The following is a 7,042-nucleotide window of genomic DNA, read 5'->3' on the forward strand; positions in this document are numbered from 1 at the left end:
GGAGAGAGAGACGAGAGGCTTGTGTGGCTGGTTCCGCACAGAGGCAGCTTTATTGTGGGTCCCCTCCGGAGAAGGGAGGCCAGGGACGAGCTCTCCCTCTACAGAGGCGAATTGGTCTTCTTTTTTAGGGATACAGGGGATCAGCAAGGGGACCAATGGATTACAGAGGGTCTGGGATAGACCAATGGGTTACAGAATGATCTGCATAGGGTCTCCCAAAGGATTGTGGGTCTACCTTTCCTTTGCATGACTCAAAAGTAGTCACCTTTCCAGGGAGTCCTGCTGGGCGATTGCGAAATCTTTTATCTCAGCAGACATCCCTCCAGGGCAGTGGCTGGGCATATCCCACAAGTAATTGTTTGGGTTTTTTTCTTTCAAAAATACTGGGGGGTTTTAAGACTATAAATTTATTTCAAATCGTTTAGGGTAATATGATTCACTTTGATTTTTTTTTCTTTTTTTTTAATGCATTTATAGCTACTAAAATGCTGTTAGGGGTCTCTTTAATAAAGAGAAATAAGTTCAGAACTACTATAAAATAGGTATTTATTATAGGAACTAATTTCAGGAAGGAAAAATGTAACCATTTTTCAGAAAATATGTTAATGTAGCCATTAAAGAGGCATAGGATCCAAAATAGATACAATAAAAGTACAAATAAAAACATTGTAGACCTGAATTACTGTTACTGTGTACACTGAAAAAAATCTAGGGGTGGCAGCAGGGAAAGAGAAAATAATAAGGAAATAATAAGGAAAGTACCCAAACAGTTGAAAAGGTGAGTAATTTTTCAAATAAGAGTTGTAATACTTGGGAATTATATTTTAAAAAACCTGTTGTTATTTCTGTGCATGTAGAATTTCTACCTTGGCACTAAAGGTTAAAGGAAGCGCCAGGCCTGTGCTCAGTGTGCAGAGCAGTACCTGTCCTTTCCTGCTGTCCCCGGGGAGCTGTTGGGAAGTGCTGGGAATGGCTGCTGGTCACTGAGCCGCGGCTGGGACCTGCCCTCCCTTTTAAATGTTCTCCTGCAGATGAAAGGGGAGTAGTGTGGAAAGTTGACTCTGGCTTTCCCTAGAAGTGATATAAAGTGAATCTGTCTGCCCTTAGCAAGCCAGGGAACAGATGACAGATGTGCCTTTTCTTTGTGTTGGGGAGCCAGTGGGAGGAAAGTTTCTAATTTGGGATGAAAAGTGCCAGTGATCAATGGGAAATTAGGGAATGTTCTCAGGCAGGGTAGCTTCTGTACAGGGATAGCTGGAGCTGAAGCTGAGGGCAGAGCTGGTGGCAGTGGGCCTGTGTCTGCCTCAGGCTGTCCAGCACAGATCCAGCTGTGGTGGCTGGAGGGACAGCAGGTGTGGGGTGCTGAAAGTTTCAGAGAAGGTTTGCAAGTATTTTCTCTACTCAAGCTACGATTAAAATAGATACCTATGGCTTTCAGCAAGTAATCTGTAAGATTTGAATCCCAGCTATCATGATATAGATTGGCTTCAGCATTTCATTCCTGCTTTGTGTGCAAACCAGGCTTTAGCTGCTTCCCTGCCCAACGCAGAGACCTTGCAGCTCTCACAGAGAGCTGGCCATTGGGGCACTTCTGGCTCCCGGTGGTCCTGGATGGACATCCCCTAACTGCTGCCTCATCTCCAGTACGAGGTGATTGGTAGAAAAGTCAACACTCCCTGTTGGGAGTTGGGTGGGTTCAGTTTCCTGGGAGCACGTGTACCCAAAAGGATAGTGCAACCCGTCCTGCATGAAATGTCAAAAAGATGTTTTAAATCAGACTTTAGGGGTACTCGGCACTGCCAAGTGCAACAGCAGGAAAAACCACGTACCGTATTTGAATCCCTAGCCCCTGAATATCCATGCATTCCACTGTACCCTTTCGCACTTTATTACAGGTATGTGTTTATTTCTTTCTCTGAAACTGTAATGCCTTCTATTGGTAGCAAGGTTGGGTAGGTTGTTTGGTTTTTGTTATGGTAATTATTTGCAGATAATTGAGAGACAACTTCATGAATGGAAAAGTTTATGTGACTTCTCATTGATGTGCAGTCGCAGTACTGTTTGGCAACGAGCCTGGTGGCTGGTGACCTTTATCCCTCTGAAATGGTGAGATTTTCACATAGATCCTTACATTGAGTAAGTTTCCTTACATGAAGAAAATTTCCATCTAGTTTCTGCTACTTCAGGCTCCTAGAGAGGTTAAGGGAGGAAGAAGCATCACTTTGAAATATTAAATTATTGATAGCAAAAAAGACAGAACTTTTCCCATAAAATTCGTTGTATCCCAACCTGGTAAAACATCTTGGATCCTTAACTAATAATACAGGCTTTGAGTTAGAGCTTTATCTTAATAATGTTGGTCGGATGCAGTCCGGTTTTTTTGAAATAAGATTTGTATCAGGAATTTCTCTGCAAGCTCTCTATTTTTGGTACATTTCCTAGTACCATATTTTTATAGTTGTTTTTAAATCTTAAGCATATAGCTTACAAGATTGAAGAATGATTTGGAAGGCATAGTTCCTGTTATGTAGTGTAGTTGGAAGGTAGGTTGTGGATGTTTAACAAGCTATAAGGAAGCTATTTACTGAAACTCATTAAGCATTTTGTGTTTCATCAGTTCTCTGGAACTCACACACATTTGCTGGGTATTTATGCCAGGTTTCTTGGAAATGATTTTGCTTAATTTTGTTGCAATTCAGGACTTGGTCTGTTCCAGCTAAAGCAGTGTAACATAATTAGCAGGAAGGCTGAGAATGACAATGAGCAATCTGGCCTGTTCAGCATCGTATCTTCATTCCTCCCCTTCTTGCCAAAGTTGCGTAAGAGCTGTAAAACAATAGGGGAAAGGAAAAAAGGGAGATTTTTCAAGAGTGATTTCTGTATCAAAATGGGTTGATAAGTTATTGATTAAGTGCAGCTCCGGTGGGATATCTGCCTGTGCTTCTGCACTCCCACGGGCTGACATTGTGTAGGTGACCTGCAACAGGGCAGACGACCAGAAGATTTTGGGTTGTCCCTTCCTGGTGCAGACTACCATGGAGGTTCGGGGGCGTGGTGGTTCCTGCTGAACTGTTTGACATCTCTCCAAGGATGTTATGAGTGAAATGTGCTAGAATTTCTTTCAGAAATTTCTTTCATTTTTATTTGAAGTCTTGATAAACTTGTTCAATATTTCTTTGAAAGTATCTCCCATATAATCATTCCTCCATGTGCTTAGTAGTGGGTTATCTGAGGTTTTCCAGGACTGGCAGGTGACAGGTCTGGTTGAGGGCAGCATGTTGCTGATGGGGAGTGTGCTCCCTTGTGTTTTGCAGTAATTTTCCTAATGTTTTCATAAATAGATGACATCTGGGACTTTCCCCAGAATTTTTCCCAGTGCTACTACGGGATACTTGTTTTTAAACCATTTTTCCATTTCCTTCTATCAGTTTTATTTTCTACCAGTAACTTTTCATTATACCATGGTCTGATCAGATTTTTCTGGTGTGCTTTTTTTCCCTGACAGATGTTTAGTCTTTGTTAATAGTTTTATGGAATTTACAAAAAGATGTCTTGACTGGGAGAGATTTCTAGACAGGATTTTTTCTGAAATGCTGGAAGAGTGAGGCTATGGCTGCCAAGTGACACCTGCAGCAGCCTGTGCTCAGGGCGCTGTGCAGTTGTGTACCCACCCTGCCTTTGTGGTCCTTGTGGAAGGGTGAGCTGATTTGGTGGAGAGAAAGAACTGCATTTGAGAAATGCCTGCCATGAAAGCAAAGGTTTGCTGTCCTCGTCCTCTGGCTTGAGGATCTGTGAATAGCTTGCGTTGCTGCTCTGCAGCAGCCCCAGTTCAGTGGGAAATGGAAAACCTGATTTAAAACAAAAAAAAAGACAAAAATTTACATTATCCTGACACCTTTCTTTTTTCATTAGTTTAAATATTCCATAGTTTAAATTAAGCAAGCTGCTGAATTGCCATGTGACGTCTGACAGTTTAACTGGCCACAGGATGCTCTCCCCTTCACTCCTTCTCCATCCCCCTTTGTACTGAGGGCCACTGGCTGCCCCTCTCCTTTGCTGAGAGCAGCTAAACCATCATCCTTGCCCTTGTGTGCCACAGTAAATTCCTGGTTAATCACCTGTACTGCTGGATCACTCCCTGAATGTTCTGCTCCAAGGGCTCATCCCTGCTTGAAGGTCGGGGGGTGCCAGGCTGTCCCTCAGGGATCTGTGGATTGGGTTCTGGAGTGGGCCAGAGCCCAGGAACCTCCTACCTGTTTATGCCAGAAGTGATTTTTTTTTTTTTCTCTCTTTTGTAACTCTAGCTGTTTGGATGGGTTTTTAGGGCCCAGGCCAATCTGGGGTAATTGAAAACTGTACTCCAACAATTCCAAGTATTCAGATTATAATTATTTCCATCTGTTTGTCTTTGTTTATTTACTTTTTCAAGAAAGCTCCAGTAGTACTCAGAACAGCTTTATTGTGATAGAAATTTCTAGCCCCTTGTGATTTGAAGATTCCTGTGCTGATTCAGTGCAGCAAAGCCTTAGAAAGTCTCTTTAGGAGCACAGGCTGACACCATTTCACATTTTCTTTCCCTCTTAGGGCTGAGATTACAGCCAACTCCCTGGCTTCTTTCAACTTTTTGCTTAACTAAGACCTCTTTTAAGAATTGTTTGGTTCCTTCTCTTCCATGCTCTTTTCCCCCTGCATCTGAGTCTCCAGGTATTCCCCTTGTCTGACCAGAGCAGGTGCATTGGCAGTGCCATGGGGAGCACTGGCGGTGGGTGGGCTCCTGGTCCAGCGTTTTCCAGGATTTTGGCCTCCATGGAGAGCAGCTGCATGTGGTGAGGCCAGGCTGCTGGCCTGGAGAGTGGAGCCGAGCCAAGCTTTCCCATGGAAGGGCTGCAGCCCATGTCACCGCTGCTCCCTGTGCTGAGTCAGGGCTTGTGCCAAACCCAGCCAGGCAAAAGCAGCTTTTCCTCGCCCAGCTTTTCCTCCTGACAGCAGGAGCCTTTGAATTAATCTCATTCCTCGTAAACACTGACTTTATACAGTGGAGGACGCTGCTGTGATAACCTTTAGCAGAGGCTGCAGAAAATTATACCCAGCTTCCACTGTTCCATAGCCCTGCTTTGGTTTTCCTCCCAGCTCCCCTTAAGAAACAATTAGTATCTTTTTGCCCTTTTTTTTTTTCTTATTATAAATTTTTGATTTTGCTGCCAAGACCTTTCTCATAGTTTTTAGTGAAATAGCTTTAAATGTTGATGCATCTCAAATGCTTGCATCATCTCCAAATCTGGTATCTTACTCCTAATTTATAAATCGTTTTTAAAATTGGAAGCACATGTCAGCTGCAGCAAAAGGCTTTCTGTATAACTGAGTTGACAGAAGTCTTGTAATAATTTTTGCTAAGGTATATCGAAACTTTAGTCCTCTTCATTATCCCTTCTCTTCATCTGTTTTATTCTGGAGCTTATACCTCAAACTGTCTGCAGGAGTCGTTTGGTGTGACCAGGCATCACTTCTGGAGGAGTTTACAGAGGTGGGAGCTGTGGGCTTGAGCAGCCTGGCTCCTCTGCAACTGCACAGGCCACCCACCTTACTCATGGGGTCCCCAGCCAGCGTGGGGTGCTGGGGACATCAGCAAACAGGTGTCACAGAACCCCTTGTCACTGCAGCCACTCTGGGGGTAAATGCTCCTGCAGCACTGAGGGAATCAGTAACTCAGACTGTGTGAGGTTGGATAATTTACCTTAATGTTTTTATTTCCTAGGCTATTGAACTGAAGTGTTGGTATTGGTAATTTCAAAGCAAAAAATCTCTACAGGTGTTTCTCTGCTGGTCCATGTGATGGTCTCAAAAGGCAGCTATATGAGTATCTTGGGGCACAATCTGAGTGTGTTCATTCCCTGAAACCACAGTATAAGAAAACTTGGCTGACAGTAGGTATGAAGGATGGCAACAGACATTTATACTATTGTAGTGGTTTTGGTTTAAAATATTCATTACTTACTTATTTTCCTTCTGTGAGCTAAGAATTAGGAGAAAAGCAAAGCAGGCACAAACCTTAAACAGTTGCAGTACAATGAAAGAGTTTTATTACTAATAGAATTAAAAGTAAAGAGAAAATAACAAAAAAAATTAAAGCAAATCCCCCCCCTCCCTTTTCCCTTCACTTCTCTCCTTTTTTTCTCTCCCAGCTCGCACAAGGATAACAGAACATGGGATGTTAGTCAGTGTTCCAGTTCTTGAAAAGTCTCTCTCTTATGCTTAAGGAAAAAAGGGTTTTCTTCAGTTGCACGTGGTTCCCAAACTGCCACCAACAGCAGACCCGCCCGGAAACAAACAATCTGCTGTGTGTAAAACATCTCTCCCATGAAAAATCTCACAGTTCCTTCACACTGCAAAACATGGGCCATCACATGGGGTTATTAATCTTTTTAAGGATAAGTTATTTTGGCCTGCACACAAAGGCTTTTCTTCGCCACAAGTCTCTAACAGCCTCTTACTACTTCTATATAGCCTGGCATAGGCATTCTTCACAATCTTCAAGGCACATGAAGATACTCCATCCCCCCATGTTCTTCAAATGGATTAAAGAGACAAACAGTTTGTGATATTACAGTTTCTTGTCAAGCCATGCAAGAAGGTTTTTAAGCTACGCGTGAGAATCGCGGCACCACCCTCTTTTCTCCCGTCGCCATGCTCAGCTCCATCCCACGTGACTCACTTCTCTTTCTCCCTGACTCTGAAGCCACCATGTTGAAGAGTGTTCTTGTTCAGGCTTTACGGTGGAGAAAGCCTCGCTCCCTCTGTGCTGCTGGCTGCGTGGTGTCATCTTCAGTTCAGGACGAAGTGTGCTGGCTGCAGACAGGAGGCTCTGCTGGCTCCCGTTGACTCCGCCGGAGGAGAAGGACCCGCCTGTCCCCAGAAGCTGCGCTGGATGGGTTTAGCTGTGAGCAGTCCATGGCTGGTTTAGCTGTGAGCAGTCCATGGCTGGTTTTAGCTGTGAGCAGTCCATGGCTGGGTTTAGCTGTGTGACAGTCCATGGCTGGGTTTA

The sequence above is a fragment of the Corvus kubaryi genome, unplaced genomic scaffold, assembly GCF_017639235.1.
Source record: "Corvus kubaryi isolate FWS band 111438036 unplaced genomic scaffold, C.kubaryi_AGA036_p1.0 37397, whole genome shotgun sequence".
Lineage (NCBI taxonomy): Eukaryota > Metazoa > Chordata > Aves > Passeriformes > Corvidae > Corvus > Corvus kubaryi.